General features: G+C 37.7%; 1 protein-coding gene across 2 annotated transcripts in view; it reads left to right on the top strand.

The window, feature by feature from the left end:
- The window catches only part of nos1apa (nitric oxide synthase 1 (neuronal) adaptor protein a), a 136,652-nt gene that overhangs the window by 104,120 nt on the left and 14,996 nt on the right, over positions 1-17,536 (top strand). The gene's annotated exons all lie outside the window — the stretch shown is intronic.

Genomic DNA, 17,536 nt, shown 5'->3' with positions numbered 1-17,536 from the left:
TTGCATCAGTGTCTGGGGCGATGAGGCTGGAATCATGTCTGAGACTGATAAGACATTCCTTTCCTCAGGAAATTACAATGTCAGAAATAGTTGGGTTGTCTCTGATGATTGTTTCATGATTTATAAGCCAGTCAGAAACTTTTACTCTGCGCCAGAGAAAGCTCCCATGCCAGCCTCGGAGGTTCACTGTGTCCTTGTTTAGTTTGGTTACAAAAAGTTTTTGACCCAAATGGAAATTTTGCAATTCAATATGAAACGCCAATGAGGCGTGGCGGTAGTGTAATGTGTGAGGTCAGTGTGGTTAACAAAAGCAAGGCCCCTAGATAAACCGTCCTTTAGCATGACTCTTAAAATGAAATACTAGTCAAATACTAATAAACAAACCATAATGATTTTTAACTTCTTCTTTTTTAAAGACTCTGTTCCATATACTCATTACTTTCTTTTGGTCGTCATACAGTAGTATGTAATCATTTATTGGCCCTCAAGTTTTTTCAAACTTGTTCTTCTGCTGAACACAAAAGAAGATCTTTTAAAGCATGTTGATAACCAAACAGTTGATGGACACCATTGACTATGGAAGTCAGTTTCCAACCAATCAGAGCAGGGGAGTGACGCATAACTTTAGTTGTCAAATGTCAACAGATCTCAACTGCAATGTGTTGCCAAGTCTGCGGTTTTCCCGCAGGTTGTTTTCCATGTTCAAAACATGGTTTCCATGTTGAGGTTAAAGCATTATTATGTGATATATAGACCCAGGAATGCGAATTTTAGCAGGTAACCTTGCCAAAAGAACACACATTTTACCCCCCAAATGCCTTTTTTTTCCGGAGAACCCCCCCAGAGAAGCTATTGTATTGAGCCAGTAGTTGATGGGTTTTGTTGTAAAAACTTAGCAACCCTGTCTGCACACACGCTGAAATAAACAATCTTAGCTGGAGTTTAAAAAAATATATATATTTAAGGATACACAGAGTACTTACCAACATGATCATTTCTGAGAGAAATAGTGAAGGTGAATGCATATAGTAACAAGTTCTCCATTTAGGATTAGAACAAATTCAACCCAAGCGCTTTTGATGACATGGATGATTACGTTACTGTTGATCATCTGTCCATCATCGTCTAAAGCCCGCCCTAACATTTTCATTGGTCCAAACTGTTTCTGTTTGGGCATAATTACTCCTGGATCAAGTCCAGACCGAACTGCACGAGCTCAAATGTTGTGGACGGGGCTAAGTTCGGCTGGCATCCAGGCTAGCTACATTTACTAAAGAAGAATATGCTTGCCCTGTTTGTTCCTTAGGTTTATTTTAGAGATGCACAAAATATGTTTCTGGTAAATTGATAAAGTTAAAACTGAGTAAAGTTACTGTATCAGTTGATATTGGATATATTTCGGTTGATTTTGGGTATACATTTTTATTTTTTTATTTACTTTCAATACCTTTGCTATTATCATCTAATACTCCTTTTTTTTACGAATAATTTAATAATAACATAAGTGCAATGTTTTGTAAATCTGTACACAATGTTGTGATGCCTAAATCAAAAGTAATTGCTTTTTAAATAGACTGGGTTTGTTTTTTGTTTTGTAATTCTTTTCTTTTTCTATTTTAATTTTAGACAAAATAGTTATTATAATGTGGATTTATAATATCACCCTTTTATGACTTACCAGCCATTTTTGTCCGACATGTTATCGGACAAAATTGTAGTGTTTTACAACTCGATTAAAAACTTAAAAAATCTGGTTGTGTCTGCAATAAATGTACTCACAAGTTTGGATTATATGTGCTATATCAAAATCCCTTTCAAGGAAAGTCTGTTCACTCTGCGGCCCTATTTGCAACACCTCAGGGCATCTATTTTGGACATCCAAGACCAAGTCCTATCTGTACTCACCTTAATGATTATTTGGAACACCATACTAAAACTGTGTTTGACCCTGTTTTGCCTTCAGAACTGCCTGAATTCTACGTGGCATTGACTCAACAAGGTGCTGAAAGCATTCGTTAGAAATGTAGGCCCATATTGATAGGATAGCATCTTGCAGTTGATGGACTCTTGTTTCCCATCCACCTCAATCCTTTGTGCATGTTGTGGCTTCACAAATGCTTTTTTGCATACCTCCGTTGTAACGAGTGGATATTTCAGTCAAAGTTGTTCTTCTATCAGCTTGAATCAGTCGGCCCATTCTCCTCTGACTTCTAGCATCAACAAGGCATTTTCACCCACAGGACTGCCGCATACTGGATGTTTTTTCGCTTTTCACACCCCTGAAATTTCAAACCCTAGAAATGGCTGTGTGTGAAAATCCCAGTAACTAAGCAGATTGCGAAATACTCAGACCGGCCCATCTGGTACCAACAACCATGCCATGTTCAAAATTTCTTAAATCACCTTTCCTTCCCATTCTGACATTCAGTTTGGAGTTCAGGAAATTGTCTTGACCAGGACCACACCCATAAATGCATTGAAGCAACTGCCATGTGATTAGTTGATTAGATCATTGCTTTAATGAGAAATTGAACAGGTGTTCCTAATAATTCTTTATGTGAGTGTATATAAACTATATGAATTCTGACATCTCAAAAACTGCTTGGCGAACTCGCAATTCGATTAAAGTGCGCATGTGCAGTCCTAAGCGCGAGTCTCAGGTTTCTATGGGAACCGGAGCTTCTAACAGCAGCTGCAGTGACATAGTAACTTTATCAATCAGCGATTGGCTCTTTTACCTAGAAGACGGAAAGTTTTCTGACATATTTTGCATTGCAGTTTCTCCCATTCGTAAATAATAGGAGTGAACAGTCTTTCTATATCTATAGTCTTTGGCTGAGTAAACAAGATCCCTTGATATGTAATATTTACCATTGAAATCTGAAACTGTCACGCTTACAGACATTTTTCGAGTCATTTAATGTGGCTGCTTGATCATACAGGTGATCCATATCTGTCTGCTGTTGTATAAATAGGACAGTCCAAGTAAATGCAGTCAGTTCCAAACACTGTCACTTAACTGAAGAAAGTCTTGTAAATGCCTGATTTTTTTGGGCACTGCAGAATAATTCTTGTCTCTGGTTTTCAAAGAAATGTCATTTTTATAACGGAATCATATGTGTACACTTGGCACTTGTAGAAAACCTATTTAAATTTAGCATTTCGGCAAATGTCTTCATGAATAAAGCCTCTGAGAGCATGCTGTCATACTCCTACATAAGCAGATCAGTTTCTTGTACGCTGCAGTACAGGGATACTCATGCCATCCTCTAGGACATGTGGAGCGGAACTGGACTGGTTGTGTAGGAGTTCATGCTGTTTTTTAGGGCTGGTACAAGTGTCAGAGTTGTACAAGAAGCCTGCAGTCAGTTGTGCTTATGGAGCAGAAAGCTTCTCCCTGTCATTCTGCCGACACCATGAGCCTTTTGTGTCTCCCATTTATGAACATAAGCTCATAGTGGAGTAAGCCTTGCCAATTATTAGACTATACATTTCTCCCTCAGTAGATTTAACAATGTTTTCAAATCACAGTGCAGGCTTTGAAGAGAACCTTTCCTTGATTCATGGTTGGAGACCTATTTGTAGAATTGATTAGTAAGTCATCTATGAGGGAATGTTTGTAATAGCTTGCTGAAAAGCTCTTGGTCTATATTGAAGTCATGCACCCCAGGTCTAAATCAATGGATATTGGTTAGTGAGCAGAATCATGATTTATTTGTCCCTTAGGAAATGAAATTCATACACACAAAGATTATTTTGGCTTGTGTTTTCACTGATGAATGTGACCTTATCATTTTTAGATGCATTTTTAATCCACATTTTGAACAGGACCGTGTCACATAATTATAAGAAGGCAAGGGGAAATAAATGACACCCTAAAAAGTCTGACATGTGCTTCTCGGTTCAATTTAAACTTAAATTAAAAAGTTAGCTTTTGATTTTTACAGAAATGGATTTGGGGGTTTCATTTCATTCTATTTTATTTTAGTTATTTTATTTTACAACCCATTTTGTGTTACATTACTAAATTAAAACTATATTTTATGGTAATTAAATATGGAACAGTTGACTTTACATCAGTTCAAAATAAATTCTCCAAAGGTGTCTGCGTGCGTCTGTGCGTTTGCTTATTTAGTATGCAATGTAGAACAAATGACCATGTTTATTGTGTTTCCTTTCCTGCAGACAGTTAATTAGAGCTGCAAATCTCAGTTTCACCCCACCATATTGTTTATAGGAAACTGTCAGATGCTTTCTAATAAAATGAGAAGTTTAGAGTTACTATGGTGTTCCTCTCTGAGCTTAGATGATGAATGGGCAAGGGACTTTTGGTGTGCAGAAGTGGCTGCATCCCATTTTATAAGAGACCGCAGTGTGCTTTAGAGGGTTTCTGCACAAAACGGTCACTGAATAACTAATGAAAGCAATTAGTCCTCCTCAACAATTCTGAATCTCACCCAATGTCAGACCTCAGTACCACAGTCCGGAAACTCTGTGGCAGGCAGCCCAGCTCTGTGGGAATTTCACATATCAAATGAGGCTACTGTGTAGCTGTGATCTTATCAGACTAACTCTGCCAGGCAAGCAGACTGCCAGGTTCCTGCCAGGAATTAGTTCCCTTTAGTTACTGGGCAGTGGGCATATGAATCTCCTGTATGCTGGTAGAATAACTCTAAAAGCAGCCAGACCCTGAGGAGCTGGACATCACAGACCGAAAGTGGGTAAACATAGCCCTGTGTGTAAATACAGCTCTGTTTCTTCATTTTAGAGAAGTAGTGTCCATCCAGATCAGGCTGTTCTTGTAAAAGGTGTTTGGGAAATGGGATTTTGGGCAATGCTGATGCAAAGATGCACTCTCAAGAGCCCTCAGGTCTGAAATGCTAGATGGTGCCCAAAAGCCAGAATATGTTTCAAAGTAATGTCAGTTCCTCTGGATAATTCATGATGAGCTGAGTTCAACCCATGTACCTGTGAGGCAGCTTACTTTTGCCCTAGTGCTCAATTTCAGAAAATCCTCCCCAATGCATTGCTGTTTGGACTAGACTATTGGTTAGATGGTACGTTAGACGATTCAGAGCAGCTATGTTAAAGCCAATCTCATATTAATTTTGAGTACCTATAGAGGGTATAGTGTTGCATCCTTCATATCACAGTCTTTAAATATATCATTTATAAAAGACAGATATGCTGTAACAGATATGCTCTTTAGTGTGACATGACTGATCACAGTATAGGCGCATCAGTTCAATCGGCAGCGCAGGCCGTGAGTTAACACGATCATCTTTTCCTAAAGAATAAACATGAATTAATATCTCAAGTTATGTTTAGAATACATTACAACTTACTGAAATGTATCACGTCGTGTAATCGCTCAAGCGGTGTTTCAACTGTGGAAAGACAAAACAGCTTGCAATGTCCCGTAGCATCGTACCTCAGGAGTCATTCAGTGTCCACAGCTGTGTTAGTTCACCAGAGAAACTCTTTCGCTAATATATGCACTGTATTAGCCTATATATATTTATTAGATTCTACTGAACCTTCTAGTGATGTCTTGTTTGTTTAATGTATGTTTAAATAAATCCGTCGCTATTTGACAGCCGTGTAGGGTATAAATGATTATTTTTCAACATTGGATTGGAGGGGGGGAAATTCATAAAAAAAAAAAATGTGGATAATTAGATTTAAAAGTTAATGCAACAACTGCCTTTTGTGAAGCTTTTGAGTGCTGATTATTATATCTAAGAATAAATAACTGAATTCTGAAAACTGGAAAAAAAAAATCAATAAACCAATGTTGAATAAAAATAAATATAAAGCAATTTTGTAAAACTACTGTACAGAAATCGTTCCGAATTGTAACTTTAAAACAAAGGTACATACCGAACTGTCAGATTTGTGTATCATTACACCCCTGGTAAATACAAATGATTTGAATTTGTCACTGTTACATGATATTCATATGTGCAGTTTACTTAATGTTATGTTCAATTTATACAAGTTTATTACGTAAGGTGAACACATTTGTTAACTTAGTTTACCTTATTAAATTAACTATTTACACTGCAACATGCACTCAAAAAAATTATTGAATAAACACATTTAATTGAGAGTAAGAATTCAGTCGTATAATAATGTATATGAGTGATAACAGCCTAAACACAGGCACCACTTTTCTGCATAATGGTAACCACACAATTAAAAAAACATTACAGAAAATCCTTTGTATGTCCAACATAACTGAACATTATAAAATCTTTTCCTTTAAAATGACACTTTAATCCCTAAATTTACTCTCCTAATGCAGCTCCTTGCAAAGCATGCTGGGAACTACAGATCCTCTGCCCAGTTAGTTGTCAACATTAATTTGTGAGTTTCACTCAGCAATGTTAAGTTGATTGAACAAACACTTAAGTAAAGCTGACAATACTCATTTTTAGTGAGAACAACTCAATTAATTTAAGTTAATGTAGTTACATGAGTTTAAGTAATGTGAACAAGGATGGTTTCAGTAAATTAAATCTAGTAAAGCGCATCTTTTTGTTTGTTTTCATTTTAAACACATGCATTTCATTGCTGCTGAGAGGAGACTTAAAAGAACAGACTCTGAAGAGAAAAAGCTTTCTGCTTCAAGAGTCTCTGCTGTCAGTTCAGTTTTATCACCTTGATGTTTGCTTTGCTTGAGCTCTTGAGCGATCAACTCACATCCAGCCTAGAAAAATTAGACACTTTTTATTCTTCACTTTTTCATTCAACGCAAATCTTGTCGAATAATAAGAGTTGTGCAGTTTGTTTTTCAATATGATGTTGTATGATTGTATATTTGAAAAACTTGGCAAACAATATTGCATACCAATGTCATATAGTGTCATACATGAAACAGAAAAGCAGTAAGGCCCTTTGTCTCCAGCACCTTTACTGAAGAATGAAATTGAAAAGGAGATTATGCATACAGAGAGCAGCCTTTGCACCTTCTGCACCAAAACTGATATTGAATCGTCCCTGCTAGGTAACAATGGATGCTTAAAAATAGCAAACTACAAATACATTTCAACAGAGTAACTTGCCATGCTCCGATGCGTAGGCTAAATGCTGATAAAGCTTTGACATTTTACTCTCAATGATCTTTCAGACATTATAACAAAGCCCTTTTGTCTTTATAATTCATTCAGTCATAAATTTAGATCGCATTTCAAAAGGATGCACGATTATTCAACGCATGATTAGTTCATTCACTTTTATCCATATGCTAATGTGTTACAGTGACATTTAACATTAGTTTGAATGCGTGGAAGACAATAAAAGCCAACAGCTTTATAGTGGTACTTAATCATCTTTAGTGCTTGTTAGTTAGCTATTTAACAGCTTAGACCTCTTGCGATTCTCCTTCAGACGGTGTCTGACAACCATCCCAGCACATGATATTTAATGCTAACCTATATTTCCCAAGGTTCTGAATAAACCACCACAGTGAAAAGTATCCTTTATAAACTTGCTTTCAAAAGCCGTTATTTGAGATGGTTTGATGTGTCTGGTCATTGTACTATACTCTATAAATCCTGACATGTCAATGGAGGAAATACATGTGGACTGCGTTTTAAAAGGCCCACTAGTTTTGTCTGATCTTTTTAAGCTGTATTATTGTCTAGGGTGTGCCGGTAGCCTCAGGCAACTTTTACTGTCATAACTATAACAATGCACAGTGTTTTCTCTTGTGACTCTTCAGACATTTTTGTGTAGAGTCTGTCATGTCGGGCAGAAAGGTAACAGTGCTCACTTACATCCTGAATGTATTTGCTGTTAAGATCTTTCAGCATTGTATTCCAATCCCCAATGTCATGTCCCTGTCCTCAGGGCTACTCCAGTCATAAAGCCTCAAGATCCCTTTAGCTTGAAAGGCTGCACTCCTTGATTTTTCTTATTAATGAGGTCGGAAGACTCGGTTGGAATGCAGTAGGAATAAAATCATGGTTTGAATAGTTTTATATCACAGCATTGGTATATAATGCCACATTTGAAGCTCTCGTCTGCGTCACATTTTGCTGTAGGCAATAGATTTAGTATTTAGTAGTTATTGTTCTTCGTGTCAAGTAGCGCTGACTCAGGAAGTTAAGTGTTTATGCTTGCATTTCACTTAACCACCCTTCATGTTTAATCCCACAAGAGCGGTCCAAACCCTTTCTACATGTTTATTTTGTTTTTAACCATCTAAATTTTTAATCCTCCTGCTTATAGCTGGGTTTAAAGGCACAATATGTAAGATTTTTAGATTAAAATATCCAACAAACACTAGAACAATGTTATATATTTACTCACATTATCACAATAGTTTCTAACAATGTTTGAATCTAGAGATATAAGCCATTTTACCCAGTGTTAAATACTGTTTGACACTGGGGAATTGTGTCCTTGTGTTGCCTATCAATGTGTCGTATCCGCGCTACCCTTGATTTCTGTAGAAAACACCAAACACCCTTTAATATAGTATGTATTTTATTAGACAGGCCAGCAAGTGTTTGGATATACATTTATCAACAGAGAACAAATCATTGTTATACAGTTCAATGGTTAGTCGTATTGTTTGAAATGTTTGTTTTCTTGATTTACCGCGAAATCGTTTGTTTTCTTGATTTACCGCGAGTAACGTTTTTATCATGCCTCACAACTAGGGGTGTCCATGGTTAACCGATTGACCGATTAACCGTTAAAAATTGCGTAACCGAGTGAAACATTTTGCTCGGTTAAGTGGCGTCAATGACGTGCCTTGAATTTAGTTGTAATATATGTTTGCACCCCTATAGACCGCCAGAGCGCTCCCAGACATTTGTAGTATCCATAGGGTTAGGGTAGTATCCACAAGAAGAAGTCATGACCAGCTTTCTAAGCGGGCAAAGAAAGCGTGGGAGCACTTTAAAAATGAGAGTGACGGGGCGAAATGCAAGTATTGCAATGCAGTGCTTACCGCATTTTTCAGGCTATAAGTTGCTCCGGAGTATGAGTCGCATCAGTCAAAATATGCGTCATGAAGAGGAAAATAACATAAGTCACACTGGACTAAAAGTCGCATTAGGGCAGAGCGCGAGCCGCGCGCGCTGTGCATAACGGATCAGAAGAAAGAAAGTTTGAAGTGAGAAACTTGTGAATGACTAGAGAAAAGCAGACGTTACTTTAACTGTGATGAAGAAAACAAAAAAGCTGATCGCGGACTGAAAGCAAGATGGCCAGAGCTGAAGGGACGAGTCCACAGATGCTTGAACTCTCTGCTGGGAGAGTCAAACGCTGTGTCTGTGTGTGAATCATTCTCGGCTGCATATTTTACTAACGTTACATGCTCTAATCGTGCAGGCGGCCACTCGCATTGCTCGTGAACTGGAGCGCATCTCATCCTAATTTAACGAAACTCAGCGTACGCCTCGCAGACATGAAATAGATCTTAAGAAACTTGAAATGTCTTTTAACAATTTAAAACGAAAAGAAATAGGCTACTCTCTGATTGTGTAATCCATGATGTGCATTTCTCTCTATAGGCGCGTTCACTACGGAGATGGTGGTCGTCAAATTAATAAGCTAAAAATAACCCTGACGCACACTATGGTTAACCGAGTATTAACCGCTAAGGGCCTCGGTTAACGGTTAATGAAAAACTTGAAAACGTGCAGCCCTACTCACAACACTATTTTGTCAAGTGGCTAACATAGCAAAATCAGAGAGAGCTGTTTCCATTATTCAATATACTTTAAAATGAATTGCATATCATTTAGTCATCCTGTTTTTATTAATTATATTCTAATATCGATCTAGATTACTGCAAAGTGCAACAAGTCTTTCATACCGGCCCCCAAGCGAACGCTGAGTAATGTTATAACATAACTTTCAAATATATTTAAGTATGATTGCGTTACCTCACATACGCATTGAAAAGAGTGGAAGCGGCCAACTCCAGCATAACCATAATAAAAGCTCAGATCTCTCATTAGCATTCGTTCCCAAGGGCTCTCACGCATCCTGCTTTATGCCGCAGTAACAATAATAAAAAACTTTAATACATTCGCTTATTCTTGAACACGATTTCTGCCCGAGTCCTTCGGATTCCTTTAAAGGGGGGGTGAAACACTCAGTTTCAGTCAATCTCATGTCAATCTGTAGAGTAGTATTGCATCCTTCATATCTCCGAAAAGTCTTTAGTTTTATTATATTTATAAAAGAAATATAGGCTGTACCGAGTCTTTCCGGAAAAAACCGAGCGCCTGGAGGCGTATCGTGTGGGCGGAGCTAAAGAATGACGAGCACACCCAAAGCGGTGACGTCCTCAAGCGTGGAGAAACCCATGTATGCTATCAATCAGATTCAGCTAATACGTGATCCAGAATCAGGCTGAAATAAATTGAACAGGAGAAACAGCAACATCAGGACGTCCGTCTCTGTGGTATGTACTGTATTTAGTGACCTGTCAACATTTGTGTGTCTTTACTCGCAGTTTATGAGGACATGATTTGGTTTATGGACTATTGTATGCGACTAGACCTTAGCAGTAGCAAGCAAAGCGGTTTTGCACGTCAAAATAGTTTAACGTTATACATAGAACAACAATGGAGTAACGTTAACCTTTAGCACATTTGAATGACAAAGCACGCGATTGTGTCGTTTACTGATGTTTACTCAGGCGACGAGCCAACAGCACAGACATTTGAAGCAGTTTTACTCACCGGCTGCTTCCAAAGCAGGACCGAACCTTTATCGCTGGGACCGCTCCGTCAAAAACACACTTCTTTGGTATGATTTGGTGAAGGCCTGTGACAGCAGTGACCGTGGAAATCCGCAATGTTGTGAAGCTTCCCGTCATTTCTGCGTTCAAATCGGTTCAAATGCAGCGCTGCCTTCCGGGAATGCTGTGCTGAAGCGCTGAAGTCGCTTGATGTCACCCATAGGAATAAAGTGGAGTGGGAGTGAGGCGCGTCATAAGTGTTCAGGGACAAGTGGATCTGCAGCTTGAGAGAGTGTTTATGGGCATGCATTTCCTCTCTCGCTCTAGTCACGCGTGCGCGCACCTTACCGGGAGAAGAGCCCGTACGGCCCATACAAGGACCTTCCGCTCTATCGACGTCAAGCCGACCCATACTCGAAAAAAACTGTCCGAAACTTGTGAGAAACCGTAAGGAGTATTTTTGACACAGAAATACTCCATCAAACGTCCAACATTAGTTTTTGAAAATTTGTCTATGTTTAGGATGGGAATCCAAGTGTTTAACAGTGTAAAAAGCACAGTATGCATGAAACAGCATTTCACCCCCCCCCCCCCCCCCTTTAAATCCGCTGTGTAGGGGAAGAGTCAAGACTACTACAACTGCCATTATTCCACGCTCGTTCACTGCATCATCAAGCTACGCCTTTGTTTTGAATAAGCGACCTAAAGCTGCGAAACTTACATATTGTGCCTTTAAGAGGGAAATGATGTCCTTGTGGTTGGGTTGGGAGTTTTTGAACAATAAGAGTGGCAGAGAAAGGCATTCACACAAGAGACACTTTTATTGAACAAAATTATTAATGAATTAATATTATTAATCCTAATTGTATTGATCTATTTTTTATTTAAGGGCAGAATCTATTCCTCTATAGTCACCATCTATACCTCTCTGACACTGTCAAGGACGTCTCATGAAGAAAAAAAAAGTCAATAAACAGGAGGCAGCAATCTGCCTAGCAGAAAGCCCATGAGCAGAAAAGCAATGAGTGCATTTGTGTGGCCGCTAGCGAATCTCACTCAGCCCAGCTGTGAGCTGAACATTGCTCTTTTACCCTCGGTTACCCTCAAGGGCTCAGCGCTCTCCACTAGGGCACAACTAACACTTCAGATTCAGAACGGTCGACATATTGCACAGGTTCAGGAGAGGCAATGTGTCTAGTCTACAGACATGAGTTATAGCGGTTTGCTCCCAAGCTTGCTGTATTTCACATGCTGCTGAGTTTCAGTGTGTCGTTTCATGTCTGACTGGAATATCAAACAATGTATTAAAAAAAAAGAAAAAAAAGGCCCTGCTTTACATTCAGGTCTTTAAGTTTGTTACTTGTATAATGAATATGCAGCACTGTGTTAGACTCCTGGATTGTTTTGCCAATTATCAAAAAGACCAGCATATTAACCGTGTGCTTGAGAAAGGCTTGCGTTGTAATACTCAGCATATTTTCTTTCTCATGCAATATGTGTAGACGTTCTCAGGCAGCGGTGGATTAACATGTTAAATCTAATCCACTTTTAAATGCTTTGCTTTCAAGTACAGAACATCCATCCTGGACTATCAGAGATCTCGACACATATTTTTTTTTCTTAGTTTTGCGTGCTAGATAAGACGTTTATTTGATGTTTAGCAGGATTCAACATTTTTCCAAGAAATTGCTGCTCAGGATGACAGTCAGCTTATCTCCTTTGTGAAGTCAATATTCATTTTTAAACAGTTTTCTGGCAATTTTCCTCTGATGTCTTTAGACTAGTAGGTGTCTTAACCTACTTATGGCTTGTTCACTGACCATCTGATGCATATTGTACAAAATAAAATTGCAAGAGCCTGCTCAAAATCATCTTTTGCAATTTGACTGCTCACCTCCTCACAGTTTTACCATTTTAGAGTGCAGAACTTTTGAGTATAAAGTAATTAGAGCTAATCTGCACACTTTTATTTTTAAATCCACTAATTACTTATACCCAAATATTCAATTCCGTCAAATATTTTATTACTTTTAATATTAATATTTTATTCATCAGTGATACACTAAATCGATTAAACTTTCTGTTTTGTTCCAAATATAAGACAACCCTGATTGTAAGAGAATTTTCATACTGCATAATTTTCATATTATGTTTTTGTATTGAAAGTATAGTAAATGCTCGAAAATGTACTAACAATTACTTTGAAAAATAAATACTATTTGGCATAACCTGTTGCCCATTTGAATTAAATAACAATTAGGCTGTGTATCTCATAGTGAAAACCATGTATCCTACCAAAATGTCATTAATGTAGAAGTGAAATCTTATTGTAGATTTAAAATCTAATCTTACGTTTTTAAATCACATATGGGGAATGTTTGGTCCTTTCAGTGAATCACGCAAACATGAGCCACTCTCTTTTAGACGGTAAGCTTTTCTTTGGCTGTTTCCGCTTTTAAAGGGATAGTTCCCCCAAAAGTGAAAATTAGCCCACAATTTACTCCCCCTCAAGTCATCCTAGGTGTATATGTCTGTATATGTGTATATGTGTACATTCTTCTTTCAGAGGAATTCAATCAGAGTTATATTAAAAAATGTCCTGGCTCTTCCAAGCTTTATAATGGCAGTGAACGGCTGATCTGTTTTGAAGTCCATAAAATTGCATCTATCCATCATAAAATATATCCACACTGCTCTAGGGGTTAATAGGGTGAACTAACAGTTACTAACCCTTTAAAGGGATAGTTTACCCAAAAATGAAATTTTTATGTTTATCTGCTTACCTGCAGGACATCCAATATGTAGGTGTGTTGTTTTTTGCTTCAGTAGAACACAAATAATTAGAATTAGACCCCATTGGCATGCATTATCGGAGCAACGGTTGGAGTTAAAAATCTTAATTTGTCTTCTATTTACTAAACAAACACACGTACATATTGGATGACCTGGGGGTAAGCAGATAAACATAAAATTTCATTTTTGGGTGAACTATCCCTTTAAGACTTGCTGTGTTTGAAATCACCCCCTGTTCCCTCATTCATTATTCCCTACATTACTCCACTAATATATTCAGCTTGAAAGAATAAATGAAAATGAGTTGAATTCGGACACGAGTGTGCCGGAAGGGCTACCACTTTTGCATAGTTTCTGCTCACTGTTTATTATTTGAAATCTGAAACATAGCAGACTGTCAGCTCCAGTAGTAATGAAAATATTTATTTTGAACTTTTATTATTGGCATGTAAAAGTTTAGACCCTGAATAGAAGACAAACCCATTTTTCTTTTCAGATGCATTTCTAAGAAAAAAAACATTGGCTTATATTCGGATCAATACTTCTTACATTGCTACAAAAGATTTATATTTTAAATAAATACTGCTTTTTAACTTCCTGTACAAACCCTCATAAGTATCATGATGTCCGCAAAAAAATATTGGTGCTTCTTGACCACCAAAATCAGCATATTAGAAATGATTTCTAAAGGATCATGTGACGCTGAAGACATTTTAAGAAATGTCACCAACTCCAAACTTTTAAACAGTAGTGTATTTGTGAAAAAAATGTTGTACTTATTATATGTGGATGAACAGAAATGTCTAGGTTGGAAGTTCTTGTGCAGAGAGAAAAAAAGTGGAAAAGACATGAGTTATGCTGGTTGTCAAAAGTCTGGCAATACAACACAAAGTCTGTATGACATATAAATCTAAACCTCTTTGAGTCAAGAGTTTCTTACAGTTAGTGAAGTATAATAGGGGTGTGCACGAATATTCTATCTGTAATTAATATTCGAAAGCTAAAAATACTATTCGAATTTTACTGCGTTGATTTGCTGGCTGTAAATGCAGTGAATCAATGAGAGATCCCTCCCGCTAAATCTCGCAGTTATAACTTAACCCACTGGTTGTGCGGTGGAGCGGGTTAATAAGTTGAGTGTATTTGATCACAGTCATCGTCTGCCTCGCGATGTTTGGAATTACTATGGCAATTGAAAATTATCTTACAAAATGTAGTTACTTTTGATAAACTCAGTTAATGAAAATGAGTTATCATAATATCACCAGAACAACGAGAATCATGAAATCCAAACACCAGTGGAATGAGGAAAGAGTCCATCACTGCGTTCACGAGTGCGGGTAAGCGCATCTGTACCCCGAGTGAGGGCAAGATAAATTATGATAGCAACAATGTTCTCGAGACAAATGCTTGCTTTAAGTTTCGTCAAGGGGTTTAAGAACAGAAAACACAAAGTGCTTCACTTGAACTTCACTTAACCGTTATCTTTGTCTCTGCGTTTTCTTATCCGATATATCATCATCCAATAATATTATTGTTTCTCTCAACATGAAAATGAGAAACAATACAAACAGGACAACGACAACCATAACTTATACCGACTCTACCGACTTAAGCTATAACGTAAGCGTGTTGTGTACATTGCCTAATCATAAACTTGTTTTGTTTGTTTTTTAAATTTAAAATTTAAAAAAAAATTAAAATCTCAAAATACCTCATTTAAATTAAACGAATATTCGAATATTCCATTTTTATGAGCCCAAATATTCAAATACAATATTTTGGGAAAATTCCCATCCCACACACGGAACACTTCACTAAATTATTTCATGGTTAAATGTTATATTTTTCATGTTAACCAGGTTAATTTTGATCAGAACAATGTACTGTGGCTTTAATTCATCGTGAGCAGCGCGTCAAAAATAGACCCGGTGCCGAAACGATCGCGACACTGACGCTTCTGCTCTGCTCCTGCTACGCGCCGCTGCGCTGCCTCTGCTGCCGGTGTGAATGCACTCATCTGTTAACATGAGCGCCGAAAAAAATACGCGCTGCTTACGCCCTGCTTACGCGTGCAGTGTGAAACCAGCGTAATAATGGCTTAACTATAAGATAGCCGTCCACCATATTCCACAGACATTTTATAATACAATGAAATATGGGATAATTTGTACTCTAATAGCCGTAATAGTGTACGCTATAAATTGCTCAATTTTTTTTAATCACTGCTAGATTCTGCTGCTTATTTAAAAAAAAAAAAAATTCTTTAGAGCAATTAGTGATTAAATATTTTTATCTTATTTTGTAGACGTTTGAAATTAGCACAACCATCGGTTGTCATTGTATTGCTTTTAAAAGTCATCATAAGGGAATCTTCTGGGCAACGTCCACCCCTAACCATAACACGGAAACCAAACACAGAAACAAGGGAGCATGTGCAGCGATTTGCTGCTTTGCAAAGAATCCCTTGTGTAACGGCCTTTAGGGAGTTAAATTTATGCAGCATGCCATACATTTCCTTATTCCTCCTCACTGACCATTTTCTGCCACTATATGTCCATATTTGACCGAGACCAAAACCTCATGTTTTCATGGATCCTGATGACACTTGTCACTAAAGTAGACACTTTTAGTAGCTGCTGTTGATTACACATCCATTACATAATCACAGATGAAGCTAATTGTTTTTTTTCTGCAGCAGTTAATTGAAAGCACTCAAATTAACAGCCCTTCCCTTGATACCTTTTAACAGATGTATTTTCTTCAACCTATTACCAAAGTCTGTTCTGCATTGTGTTTTCTGTTGCACACCCAAACACACTAAAATACAGATTTCAGAACAGATGATAGTGTAATTATTCCCTGTGGAGTGATGGAAATATTCCAAAATCCACCATAGATCAACTGCATTTGCATTTTCAGAAGAACTGCTGGTGCTTGCTAAGCAGTAAAAGCTTAAGCTTTGCATAAATGAAATGTCAAATTAGAACAGTAATAAACATTGTTGCTGTCATATGGCCTATGTCTTGTTTTCTGTCGGAATGGCATGGTAATAAAAACCTTTGTGATGTAAACCGATTTAGATTAGAGTTCTGTGCGGGACGAATTTTTTCCGCTCCCGCCAGGTTCTATTCCGCACCCACCCATTTCTAGCCTGACAAGCCAGACCCCCATTAAAGGGATAGTTCACTTTGAAATTAAATTTTGATATGTTTTAGCTTACCTCATGGGCATCTGAGATGTAGGAGTATTTGTTTCCCCAGTAGTTTCAATTTTGATCATTTTAGGTCAAACCGTTCTTGTCTGTGCCTCACTTAATGCAGGTCTATGGTCACCACCTCAAAGAGCATACACAGAGAAGTCCAAATTAAACAATCTCCCATCGTAAGTACACACTGATGGCCTAAGACACGAAACGAGCGGTTTGTGTGAGAAAACGAACAGTATTTATATCATTTTTACCTCTTGTACACCACTACGTCCGACTGATCCAAGCTAGTTGTTTAATGTTTAGCTAGTACACCACAGGAAACACGCACACGCACCGTGTGCGTGTTTCCTGTGGTGTGCTAGCTAAACATTTGTTTTAGACCTATCGTTTTATTCTTAATTCTAGTTGAATGCTAAATATGCAAGATTTATAACTATTTTGCACGGCCCCACATTATATTTGTGTCTGACTGTTGACACACTGAGTTACAGCAAGAAAGCAGGATCCTTTATTTCATCTTTTCTATCGCTTGTTTTGTCTCATGTCTTAAGAACTCTCACACTTAACGGATCTGTTTCTGCAGCGTTTGTTGAGCTGTGAAGAAGCGGTTAAGTGTGTCAAATATATTCTTTAATGAATCATTCATTAAGAATGTGCTAATTCATCAAGAAAATATTCATTAAGCCCATCCATACTTCTTCTTGTGGTCACATTTTTTTTTTTTTTTTTTCAGTGCTCAGTCCAGACACTCTGTTCCCGACAAATGATTTCATCTGTGATTTAAGCTCAATGATAAGAAGCTGAATGACTTCAAACTTGCACTGCACAAA

The sequence above is a fragment of the Pseudorasbora parva genome, chromosome 12 (genome assembly GCF_024679245.1).
Source record: "Pseudorasbora parva isolate DD20220531a chromosome 12, ASM2467924v1, whole genome shotgun sequence".
In the NCBI taxonomy this organism is placed as follows: domain Eukaryota; kingdom Metazoa; phylum Chordata; class Actinopteri; order Cypriniformes; family Gobionidae; genus Pseudorasbora; species Pseudorasbora parva.
Note: the sequence above shows the minus strand (reverse complement) of the source record. Positions and strands in the feature narration are given on the sequence as shown.